Source organism: Saccoglossus kowalevskii, chromosome 20 (genome assembly GCF_978046115.1).
Source record: "Saccoglossus kowalevskii chromosome 20, keSacKowa6.1, whole genome shotgun sequence".
Taxonomy (NCBI): domain Eukaryota; kingdom Metazoa; phylum Hemichordata; class Enteropneusta; family Harrimaniidae; genus Saccoglossus; species Saccoglossus kowalevskii.
In genome coordinates, this window is record NC_140660.1 from 29,230,900 (window position 1) to 29,244,927 (window position 14,028).

Genomic DNA, 14,028 nt, shown 5'->3' on the forward strand with positions numbered 1-14,028 from the left:
TGTAGCCTTATTTCAAATGTTTGGATGTTAATACCTGAGTAAAAACAACATGTCTCTATATACCGTACTCGACCGCGTTAGCGCCCAGGGGCCTCAACTTAGAAAATCACGATTTTGTAGGGGTGGGCGCTTACCCGAGCACGCCCTTCGAAAAAGAGTGCAAATGAAAATTTTGATTCATCAAGTGACAGATTACGTCTTTGAGGGAAAATCAAATTACTAAATTAATTTGCGTCGTCATTGATTTTCACAATGAAGAAACAGAAATGATCACAAAAAATATGCACATTTTATTACAATATTAATTACGTACCACCATAATTTACGGAATTCAAAACATTTGAGTCTGTTGGAACACAGTCAAAGTCAAATTGTCATATTATTTCCACTGACGAAGTTGTTGGATCGTACGCAAACTCTCGATGAAAATCACTTTCCGCCATGATGCAATTGCAGATTTGACCTACAGCAGCGTCGTTTGACCTAATGGGTCAAAGTTGGTTATTAACTAATCAGAATGCTGTGTTGTACTAACGCAATTCTTCGGAAATTCCCGAAGACTTTCGGGTAACGCAATGCGGAAGTGAATTATCGATGTCGAAGTACAATCTGTTGGAATTGATTTCAGCGAATAAACGACATGGTTTTTCCAAAAAACTAGTAACTAGCCATTTTTGAGAGGTAAACTGAATATGGCATGAAATATTTATCGCATTTTACTTGTATTAACAGGTCATTGTCGAAGCGTAGTTTACGCACGGTTACCGTGTTCCACGCATTCACAACATGTTCACAGCGATCGATGTCCACGCTGTATCATACAAAAACGATTACCAAGATTCGTTACGCAAGACCAAGTTTTAAATTAGTTGCATTTTGAAGGGGGGGGCGCTTTACCGAATATAAAAATTGCGCGAAAGTAGGGGGTGGGCGCTTGCCCGGGCATGGGCGCTAACGCGGTCGAGTACGGTACATTTACATTGCCTAGTATACCCACCCATGTGAAGTATACCCACACATGCCATTTATATACCCATATTTATATACATTTACATTGCCTAGTATACCCACCCATGTGAAGTATACCCACACATGCCATTTATATACCCATATTTATATACATTTACATTGCCTAGTATACCCACCCATGTGAAGTATACCCACACATGCCATTTATATACCCATATTTATATACATTTACATTGCCTAGTATACCCACCCATGTGAAGTATACCCACACATGCCATTTATATACCCATATTTATATACATTTACATTTCCTAGTATACCCACACCCATGTGAAGTATACCCACACATGCCATTTATATACCCATATTTATATACATTTACATTGCCTAGTATACCCACCCATGTGAAGTATACCCACACATGCCATTTATATACCCATATTTATATACATTTACATTTCCTAGTATACCCACCCATGTGAGGTATACTCACACATGCCATTTATATACCCATATTTATATACATTTACATTTCCTAGTATACCCACCCATGTGAAGAAGTATACCCACACATGCCATTTATATACCCATATTTATATACATTTACATTGCCTAGTATACCCACCCATGTGAAGTATACCCACACATGCCATTTATATACCCATATTTATATACATTTACATTGCCTAGTATACCCACCCATGTGAAGTATACCCACACATGCCATTTATATACCCATATTTATATACATTTACATTTCCTAGTATACCCACACCCATGTGAAGTATACCCACACATGCCATTTATATACCCATATTTATATACATTTACATTTTCTAGTATACCCACACCCATGTGAAGTATACCCACACATGCCATTTATATACCCATATTTATATACATTTACATTGCCTAGTATACCTACCCATGTGAAGTATACCCACACATGCCATTTATATACCCATATTTATATACATTTACATTGCCTAGTATACCCACCCATGTGAAGTATACCCACACATGCCATTTATATACCCATATTTATATACATTTACATTTCCTAGTATACCCACACCCATGTGAAGTATACCCACACATGCCATTTATATACCTATATTTATATACATTTACATTGCCTAGTATACCCACCCATGTGAAGTATACCCACACATGCCATTTATATACCCATATTTATATACATTTACATTGCCTAGTATACCCACACCCATGTGAAGTATACCCACACATGCCATTTATATACCCATATTTATATACATTTACATTGCCTAGTATACCCACCCATGTGAGGTATACGCACACATGCCATTTATAAACCCATATTTATATTCATTTACATTGCCTAGTATACCTACCCATGTGAGGTATACCCACACATGCCATTTATATACCCATATTTATATTCATTTACATTGCCTAGTATACCTACCCATGTGAGGTATACCCACACATGCCATTTATATACCCATATTTATATACATTTACATTGCCTAGTATACCCACCCATGTGAAGTATACCCACACATGCCATTTATATACCCATATTTATATACATTTACATTGCCTCGTATACTGAGTCATATTAGCTAAACTGCCATTACTTCTTTACTTACCAATATCAATTTGTTCCACAGCTTCCGCTACAGTCACACCTTCTTTTGATAGTGTTTACAAATGGATACAAATTACAAGCAACCAACCTACAGGTAAACAGCATAATGGTAATGGGACAAATAGATATTTATAATATTTAACAGTCAACGCTCAAATCAAATTGTGAATGAGAGCAAATAGAAAGGTTTTCTGTAATTGGTTAGCTGGTAAGTATGAAGGATTGAATGACCAATGAGAGCAAATAGAAAAATGTTCTGTAATTGGTTAGCTGGTAGGTATGAAGGATTGAATGACCAATGAGAGCAAATAGAAAGGTGTTCTGTAATTGGTTAGCTGGTAAGTATGAAGGATTGAATGACCAATGAGAGCAAATAGAAAAATGTTCTGTAATTGGTTAGCTGGTAGGTATGAAGGATTGAATGACCAATGAGAGCAAATAGAAAGGTGTTCTGTAATTGGTTAGCTGGTAGGTATGAAGGATTGAATGACCAATGAGAGCAAATAGAAAGGTGTTCTGTAATTGGTTAGCTGGTAAGTATGAAGGATTGAATGACCAATGAGATGCATTTTTTATAAGCGTTTGGCATTCTGTCATAACTTACTTGATGTATTTAAAATCTTGTTTTTCCATGTCAGCACGGTCGCTTTCTGAATTACGTGCCAAAATGCCTGCAAGAACATAACACATAATAAATAATAACAGAACATTAATTATGAGAAATTTTACATTCCATGTTAACTAAAGCCAATAGTGTTCTCTGATTCCTACATATGTTATGCCATCAAAATTTAAACTATGAATATTAATGAGGTTATTTGAATACAACAAAGCACGTTTATCGACCAACACACAGCAGAGATCGTTGCGAGTCAGTACTGCTCCAGTCCATACTTTGCGGAATGATTGTCTGTTTGTACTAATAAATGTAATTTACTAAAAGCTGACAGGAAAGTGTTCTAATGTGACATAACGTATTTAATATTGGTAATGTGGTTTACCCCATAATCACCTGACATTTGTGTACAACACACAGACATCACAACAACAGCTGCTGTTTTCTGTTATCACAAAATCTAATGAAATTATCATTTACTGTCATACCTCCATGTACAGCTGGATGTAACGTCTTAACTCTACCTCCCAACATTTCAGGTGCACCAGTTACATCAGACACATCGCTATAATACAAAAACAAGAAATAAAATGAAAAATTATTATTATTGAGCGGGTATGTAACTTTATTGCGTCTACAACGGTCATTGGAGTGTCTAGGAAAGTGTCTGGGGATGTTGCTAAGTCCCTCATTAATTGCCTACCAGGTGCGGGAGTATTTAAATATCTTGTGTCCGCTGTAAACATTTTTTAAGGAGATTCTCATTACAATTTTTGTTCTGTTGATTGTGAAAGTTAAAACTAAATTCCCTAAAGTCTCAATTCATAATGCTTGTCAGTATTTATAGAATGTGACAAGATATTATTTTGTCAAAAAATAAGACATCACCTGATTGGAATACAAGCATCTCAGATGGCTTTCGCTGTACCACCGGATCCAATCAACTTTAGTCCCAGGTTGTGCAGCTTCTTAGCAAACGGCACCAATCCGGTCTTGTCAGACACACTCAGTAAAGCTATAAATAGAAAATATTTGTGTCATATTATTATAACACGATATTTATTAGTAGAAATGTGTAGAGGTGTCCATGGCAACAGTACATGTACCTCATAATGTAATGATCTACGGTAATAATGACACCCCCTCCACCAACAGCACCATAACTGAACACATACAACGAAATAGAAAATGAAGAGAACTTCCTTCTTAAAAGTGGTCTTTATAAAAAAGAAAGAAATGAGCTTCTCAAAAAATTGCTGCTATCTCCCTAACTTTCTAACAAATAAAAAATAGTTGCAATACTAAACAATGGTAGTATACAATTGGTTCCTCAAATTGCTAAGTGCATACGTGATTGTTTTAAAATCTGAGAGAACAACTTAAAAAAAGTACTACCAGCTGCCTCAATATCAATAATACATTTACTTTAATTTATTATATTTTATTAATAACTTTGTTTTCTACTCTTTTAATTTCATTAAATTTTTTTCATTGCTATACTTTATTGTAATTTATAATCAAAGTCCCATAGAGGAAATGACAATAAAGATTATTATTACAACATACAATACTGTTTTTACTCTATTAATACCACATGTGTAGAGGTGTGTCTACCATGGTCAATCACTAGGAATGAATCAAAGGCAGATTTTAACAATCCAGCATAAAATACAATAAATACATTTTTTAGGGCTTTTGGAACATGTATATTAGATGATCATCTAATAAAGTAAAAATTAGGAATTAGTGAAAGGGTTTGGTTTTGTAATGGTTTAAAATTGGAACATTGTTGAAAATCATTTTAAATATTTACCAGTATAATTACAAATACTTTTAATCCATGACAGTGTTTGATTGGGCAGTCGATGATTGAATGTAATCAATGCCTACTCTACAACGTGATGGGAATCCTGATATACACTAAGCTAGTCACAGCCCACAGGTAATTCTATGCACGCTGCTAAAAGCTACTGTTTCAAGGATGTGGTCAATTGAGTTGCCAATAACTTGCGTGTCGGACTATACCATTTAGGTGTGGGGGAGGTGGCTGCGGGATAGTTAGCATGATGTGGTTGATTGACAGGTCAACTAGTTAGCATGATGTGGTTGAGTGACAGGCCAATTAGTAACATGCTGTCTTTGTTTTATTTTACAGGCTGCTTTTAGGTTTAAAAATAAAGATCAGAGATAGGCTGCTTTTAGGTTTAAAAATAAAGATCAGAGATAGGCTGCTTTTAGGTTTAAAAATAAAGATCAGAGATAGGAAATAATAACTGAAGCCTAAGGAAAGCAGTAGTGGTACACAAACACGCATCTGAAAAAAAGTCGAATTCCCAGGGCAACAGTAGTGGACGCAGACTTACAAAAAGCCCGCCATTTTATGTTAATTACCAACGACAAAAGATCACGAGACGCGGTCAGTGAAACCTATGAAAAGCAGTAGTGGTACACAAACACACATCTAACTTACACAATGTAGAGGGAAACAATTCATTGGTGTTATTATCTCACCATAAGAGAAAAAAAGTCGAATATCTAGGACGACAGTGGTGGTCGCAGACTTACAAAAAGCACGCCATTTTATGTTAATTACCAACGACAAAGGATCACTTGCAGGTCACAGGACGCGGTCACTGACCTCTACCGGATGTCATCAATACGCAACACACAACATAAGAAATGGAAATATAAATAAACTCAATGCATATGCATGTATAAAAACCAAGATGTAAGATGAATCAAAAACACTTTTCTAGTATCTTTGGGTAAATGTACGATTCCTCGATTGTGGCTCACCAAACGTAGTCAGAGATGAATGAGCCCGTCATTTTAACGCCATAAGTAGTGTGAAATTAAGTGCGAAGCAAGAACCAATGAAATTTTTTAAATATTATTTTTCTCAGGTGCTCCCTGTTTGAGGGCGTAATCAACTGGGTCAGAGGTGAGACCAACATGTGGTCTTTTGTTTACTACTTAGCGGCTGTGTACCTGTGGGTTTATTCTGTGTGTTAATGGATGTTCTAATCTTGGTGTTTTTCCAGTGATTTCTCTTGGTGCAATCCAAATACAGTAGGTGTGTCTTGTTTACCTGAGATTTGCAAGAGTTTGAGCTGGCCAACATGTTAGTTTTTTTCATATGGTTGATTACTGGCATGTTGATTTCCCATTTTTGAGCCATATTTTCAACTTTCTTCGTCATTTTCATATAGCAATCTCGTCATATGTTAACATTGTCGTCTATGGAAATTCAATTAGTGGTATGAGCCCTACAGCCACTGCCAGCCACGGTTGGCAATCCCCGATTCCGAAAACACAACACACATGGCATTTGCGGCGAACACGCCACCAAATGAACCGCCATGTGAAAATACATTTCAACGATCCATTTTACATTTAAAAGTCGTGTAGCCTCGAAGGAATTAGAAACGATACGAAATAGAGTGACAAACGTGAGAAACACTGCCAATACAAACTCACCCATTTCAACCGCCGCCATTTTCTCGTCTGGTGACTGACCGGAAACACATGGGTGAATTGAGGTCATGCCTGAGGTCATGAGATGTGAGGGGTTATCCATTTTTCAAAAACCGGTGTGGGCTGGGATTTTTGTTAATAAATAAATTTCGGAGGGACAAAATAAACAAATAGCAGTTTTCATGACAACAACATAATGAACAACAAATGAAAATTCAGAAAATGTTGTTAATCATATGTGTAAACATTGTAAATACCAAATTCCTCCAACCCTTCCGAACTGTGCGTCAGATCACGTGACCCGGCTGGGCGTGATTGACCGCAGATACTGACAAACCGCCATTCTGCAATGAGCATAAAAATGTGATTCCGGAAGTTCCTAAATTCGCATGTGTTTTGACAATGAGATCAGGTGATCCTGAAGCAGACGCTCGACTGGACGTACGTCCATGCGGTGATTATACAGCCAAAACAAAGTCAGCGTGGACGTTCAGTTGTGAGACGTGACAAAATAAACACAGCCAGTGATACATTTCGAGAATAAAGACGCCGACCACGCGCGCTGGAAATGAATAGAACGCATTGCGGCAAGGTGTCTCACCTGCCTCTTTTACGCACACGCACGTGCTATTTCTGTATATTTCGGCTAAGAAAAAAACACCGGAAGGGACAAGTTTAAATCATGTTTGTATTAACGTAACATGAAAGCAGCGGTGAATATAAGTTTATCAATCATCAAACTAAATATTCGATGTTACATACATGAAGGAGGGGAGGCAAGGGGGGGGGTAGCAGGTACGGTTTTACGGGAAACAAAAAGGGCTTTTCACAATTTACGAAGAAGAAAAAAGACGTTTTTACAGTTTACAGTGTTAACAAATGGAACATTGAATGGTCCGAAGAGCTCTCCGACTCAAATTCTCCACCATTGCTGCGCCGTGTGAAGAGACGCATGCGCACATTACCCTCGTAATGCTCTTCATTCGGTTAGAGGGCCTTTTACGTCTTGACATTCAATTTTGTAGTGAATTGTGTCATCTAGTCGTTTTACAGTTTCTAAAATGTAATTTCCCTGGATTATTCTTTACGATTTTTTTATTTGGATTTGAATTTTTGTACGTACGAGAAAAATTACACATTTTTACAGTGTACGAAAAAAATATTTGATTGCTTACGTTGTACGTCTAGCCTGTGATTACAGAATCACGGAATTTATTTTTTCTATTTACGTTGTACGAACAAAAAACATTGCAATTACGTTGAACGAAAATAACCCTCCCCCCCCCCCCCATGAAGCGAACTGCGGCGGTTATGTGGCCAAGACGAAGGACATGCGACGCGTGCGAGTAACTTTCCGATAAAAACGTAATTAGTCATGTCATGTCATGAGTTTGCTGTGTCATGAAGTCAACATTTTACATTGTTGAACACTACTTTTAGTTCTTGACATTGTGAAATTATTTCGATTTTTAGGAGAAAAAAAACTGATAAAAAAATGATTTGGACAAGATAATTCAGAAATTTATATTAAGAATAATTGATTGCACCCATGAATTATTTTCATAATTACTGATTACACACTATTATTACAGAAAAAAAGATAATTTGCTATATCCTTGTTTGCACGTCATGTTCACAAAATTATTTGTAAGGGGTGCCCTTCGAAATGGCAAATTTTCTCGATGTTTTAGCGAGTACTCCGCCGGGTATATAGCGAATTCTCGCACTAGCATAATTTTGCTCGAGTTCACAAATCGATTTCCCACATGCACAATGCGTTTTAAAATAGCATAATTATATTGCGTGAGTGGCTGCTGAGACTGTTTCACAACGCGTTCTATTTATTTCCAACGCGCGTGGCCGGCGCGTTTATTTTGTATTTTTATTTTCGAAACGTAGCACTCGCTGCGTTTATTTTGTCATGTCTCGCAACTGAACGTCCAAGCTGACTTTGTTTTGGCTGTACATGTAACATTAAAAAAAGTGCTACATAGTACCCAACAACAATTTATTAACTCATAACAACCTACTGAAGGAGGTTAAAGGTTACAACAGCAAAAATTACAGATAAAAATTAATCACATTACAATGGCTAATAGTTTAAAGACAACCAAAAACAGACTAAATTGAAGTTAGAAACGGAAATATATAATAAAGTAAAATGAAACACCAACAAAAAACTATAAACTGAATATAAACACAAAAACCCAATGAATAGGTGTAAAAAAAAAAAAAAAAGTTATTATTTGTAAGTGCTAAGTTATTATTTGACATTATTTTTACCACACTGCTGATACATGTGAGTATTTATTACTTTATTTATTAAATTATTACTTTATTTTGCACTTTTAAAATGAGGGATTGTACGTCGGGCTCCCCAATGAAGCCGCGAAAGGTGCGTTCCTAGATTCTGCTGAGTCAGACCATGGAGTGCCTCCTTTTTGGCAAATATTCCTCTTTGATAGGGCAATTTTCGTCGACAACATCAGATTGAAATTTGCCGCCGTGTTTGAACAAGTGCCCCGGAAGTACTATTGAATAGCCAATTAGAAGAATCCATGTCCCGACCAATCAGATTTCATATTTTATTAATGGCGTATTCCCATTACCTGCCTCTTTGAGCTTGCGCGTAGAGGCGGGGACCAGCCAACAACCCTTCCTATGGCGCGGTATCCATGCCAAAATTAACGTCCATAATATGGCGCGGTATCCATGCTAAAATTAACGTCCATAATATGGCGCGGTATCCATGCCAAAATCATGGTCCATAATATGACGCGGTATCCATGCCAAAATGAACGTCCATAATATGGCGCGGTATACATGCCAAAATTAACGTCCATAATATGGCGCGGTATCCATGCCAAAATCATGGTCCATAATATGGCGCGGTATCCATGCCAAAATTAACGTCCATAATATGGCACGGTATCCATGCCAAAATTAACGTCCATAATATGGCGCGGTATCCATGCCAAAATTAACGTCCATAATATGGCGCGGTATACATGCCAAAATTAACGTCCATACTATGGCGCGGTATCCATGCCAAAATCATGGTCCATAATATGGCGCGGTATCCATGCCAAAATGAACGTCCATAATATGGCGCGGTATCCATGCCAAAATGAACGTCCATAATATGGCGCGGTATACATGCCAAAATTAACGTCCATAATATGGCGCGGTATACATGCCAAAATTAACGTCCATAACATGGCGCGGTATCCATGCCAAAATTAACGTCCATAATATGACGCGGTATCCATGCCAAAATTAACGTCCATAATATGGCGCGGTATCCATGCCAAAATTAACGTCCATAATATGGCGCGGTATCCATGCCAAAATTAACGTCCATAATATGGCACGGTATCCATGCCAAAATTAACGTCCATAATATGACGCGGTATCCATGCCAAAATTAACGTCCATAATATGGCGCGGTATCCATGCCAAAATTAACGTCCATAATATGGCGCGGTATCCATGCCAAAATTAACGTCCATAATATGGCACGGTATCCATGCCAAAATTAACGTTCATAATATGGCGCCGTATACATGCCAAAATTAACGTCCATAATATGGCGCGGTATCCATGCCAAAATTAACGTCCATAATATGGCGCGGTATCCATGCCAAAATTAACGTCCATAATATGGCGCGGTATCCATGCTAAAATTAACGTCCATAATATGGCGCGGTATCCATGCCAAAATCATGGTCCATAATATGGCGCGGTATCCATGCCAAAATGAACGTCCATAATATGGCGCGGTATACATGCCAAAATTAACGTCCATAATATGGCGCGGTATCCATGCCAAAATCATGGTCCATAATATGGCGCGGTATCCATGCCAAAATTAACGTCCGTAATATGGCACGGTATCCATGCCAAAATTAACGTCCATAATATGGCGCGGTATCCATGCCAAAATTAACGTCCATAATATGGCGCGGTATACATGCCAAAATTAACGTCCATACTATGGCGCGGTATCCATGCCAAAATCATGGTCCATAATATGGCGCGGTATCCATGCCAAAATGAACGTCCATAATATGGCGCGGTATCCATGCCAAAATGAACGTCCATAATATGGCGCGGTATACATGCCAAAATTAACGTCCATAATATGGCGCGGTATACATGCCAAAATTAACGTCCATATTATGGCGCGGTATCCATGCCAAAATTAACGTCCATAATATGGCGCGGTATCCATGCCAAAATTAACGTCCATAATATGGCGCGGTATCCATGCCAAAATTAACGTCCATAATATGACGCGGTATCCATGCCAAAATTAACGTCTATAATATGACGCGGTATCCATGCCAAAATTAACGTCCATAATATGGCGCGGTATCCATGCCAAAATTAACGTCCATAACATGGCGCGGTATCCATGCCAAAATTAACGTCCATAATATGACGCGGTATCCATGCCAAAATTAACGTCCATAATATGGCGCGGTATCCATGCCAAAATTAACGTCCATAATATGGCGCGGTATCCATGCCAAAATTAACGTCCATAATATGGCACGGTATCCATGCCAAAATTAACGTCCATAATATGACGCGGTATCCATGCCAAAATTAACGTCCATAATATGGCGCGGTATCCATGCCAAAATTAACGTCCATAATATGGCGCGGTATCCATGCCAAAATTAACGTCCATAATATGGCGCGGTATCCATGCCAAAATTAACGTCCATAATATGACGCGGTATCCATGCCAAAATTAACGTCCATAATATGGCGTGGTATCCATGCCAAAATTAACGTTCATAATATGGCGCCGTATACATGCCAAAATTAACGTCCATAATATGGCGCGGTATCCATGTCAAAATTAACGTCCATAATATGGCGCGGTATCCATGCCAAAATTAACGTCCATAATATGGCGCGGTATCCATGCCAAAATTAACGTCCATAATATGGCACGGTATCCATGCCAAAATTAACGTCCATAATATGGTGCGGTATCCATGCCAAAATTAACGTCCATAATATGGCGCGGTATCCATGCCAAAATTAACGTCCATAATATGGTGCGGTATCCATGCCGAAATTAACGTCCATAATATGGCACGGTATCTATGCCAAAATTAACGTCCATAATATGGCACGGTATCCATGCCAAAATTAACGTCCATAATATGGTGCGGTGTCCATGCCAACATTAACGTCCTATATATTTTTCAATTACGATTCCTACATACGACCATTTTTATTCTAAATGTGATGAATTTGATCCCTACATGCAATCATTTTGATTATAAATGATTTCGATTCCTACATGCGACCATTTTAATCCTAAATGCGATGATTTCGATTCTTACGGCATGCGACCATTTTAATCCTAAATGCGATGATTATGATTCCTACATGCGATCATAATCATCTCTGCATATAGAGGGCGCTGTTAATAATATATCACTCCTCTGGAACACAGTAGACAACGAAAAAATAAAACAGCAGTAATATTGTAATCAAAAATCATACATTTACCATGACAGGTATATTCAAACATATTTACTAGGATGTGTGGATGTTTTTATAGACATCATTTTGTACATTTTTCTTTGGCGACAACATTGAAACGACAACCGTTTTATGAAACGCAAATCTATACAAAATAGTATTTTCATCGTGAAGCCATGCCAAGAACCGTTTTATAAATTTCACAATTCTTTGTTTAAATCGTGTTTGTGAAGTTCCCATGACCACTTTCCAGGATATCCAAGTTTCCCAAATCACGATATCTGGACTAGCTAGAAGGCGATTTGCAAGAATACCTACATATTCAACTTGAATGTTTGCGATAAAGTTTACTGTCAATGAACAGGCTGTCCATTGATCATAAATTGTGGCTTATTGTTCCTTTTATATGCGCTATCAATAACAGCATAGAGTTGCCTTTTATTTTGCAACCTTCTTAAAAATAGTCCTCGGCGATAAACATGACTGATTATTTCAGGGCGGTCTTTACTTTCATAATTTTGTTAGATTTTGCCGTGATGTGACGTGGTATTGTTTCATCCGGGTCTTTATTATCACCTGCACGTAAAGGAACACGATGTACGATTTCGATCAAATGTCTTACCCACAATTCAGTAGCACATCACACACGATATCACAGCTATTTTCATTGTTGGTTTCCTTCAGAACTCAATACCTCAGACAACTATTAGTTGCCTGTGTCAAAACCGAACAATATAACTTCTAGAAAACAGTCTCAGACATTTTCCTACCTATACCTCCAATTAACAAAGTAGTGCCGACAACAACAACAACATTCTTTTTTTAATTCCTCAACTCATCATTCGTCATTTTAAGCGAGTGTTCAGAGTCAGTTCCGCACTGACCCACAATTCACTGCGGACTTTATTATCCGGACTAACCTTAAATCAGGTGAAATGTCGAATAAATTTGGATAGAATCGACTTTGGGACAATCGACCGTTCACTATGTATTTCCTTCATCATATTGCAAGGAGATTGAGTGAATCAAGTGGGTTTTTCTCGCAATTCAAAATGCAATGACAACCGCATTATATAAATATAGAATGTAGTTGTACAAGAAATATTATCGAGTATAGTTTTACGTTGAACCAGGTCAGACGTTTCAGTGAGCGTAGAATATGTTCATAGAATACAGGTCGCTTTCTAGCTCCGTGGGACTATGGTTAAACTGAGTCATCAAAGATAAAGCTTATGAACTCTTAAGTAAGATTATTGGATTAATCTAAGGTGTGTGAAAAACATGGATATCTGTTGTGGATGAGTTCTAGAAATATGCAATATTGTTTTTGTGTTGTTGAAGTTCAACGAAACATGACGTAAATCTCTTATAAAAAATATGGGGACAATATTATCGATTTAATGTGAAGTGAATGAGGTTTCTATCAGTGATGTACAGCGAACAATCAGTATTCTTCGGACTGTCAGGTTGTCACCCCGGTGGCATCATAGGAAATTCACCAAAGGCAATCGGTATAGCGGTATATTTCCTATTATGACTAATACTAAACTAAACACGTTTTTTTCTGAGACTGTTTGATGTTAAGTGTCGATTGTGGCCTCGTCACACTAAATTACGTATCCATGGTTTCGAGGTCACCCAAATTCCAGAGATATACTTGGCATACTTGAAGAAATTCATGACAAAACACAGTTTGCTCTTTGTCAACAGTAAATGAAGTAAATTGAGATTTGTTTTAATTTACGAAACATTCCAAGATGAATTGTAAAAAATACATTATGATGGGAAATGCGTCCGTGTTCTGTTCTCTGTTTTACCACAGGGTCACTAAAAAAAT

The 14,028-nt window shown here is 37.6% G+C and overlaps 1 protein-coding gene across 1 annotated transcript in view; it reads right to left on the bottom strand.

The window, feature by feature from the left end:
* LOC146730199 (bifunctional purine biosynthesis protein ATIC-like) overlaps positions 1-6,738 on the bottom strand; it is a 50,254-nt gene extending 43,516 nt beyond the window's left edge. The window contains exons 1-5 of the mRNA XM_085494337.1: positions 6,693-6,738; positions 4,104-4,230; positions 3,704-3,780; positions 3,204-3,270; positions 2,601-2,687 (exon numbers count right to left, since the gene is read on the bottom strand). The gene's annotated coding sequence lies outside the window, so the exon portion shown is untranslated. The remainder of the gene's footprint in view (positions 1-2,600; positions 2,688-3,203; positions 3,271-3,703; positions 3,781-4,103; positions 4,231-6,692) is intronic.
* Positions 6,739-14,028: the final 7,290 nt, after the last annotated feature.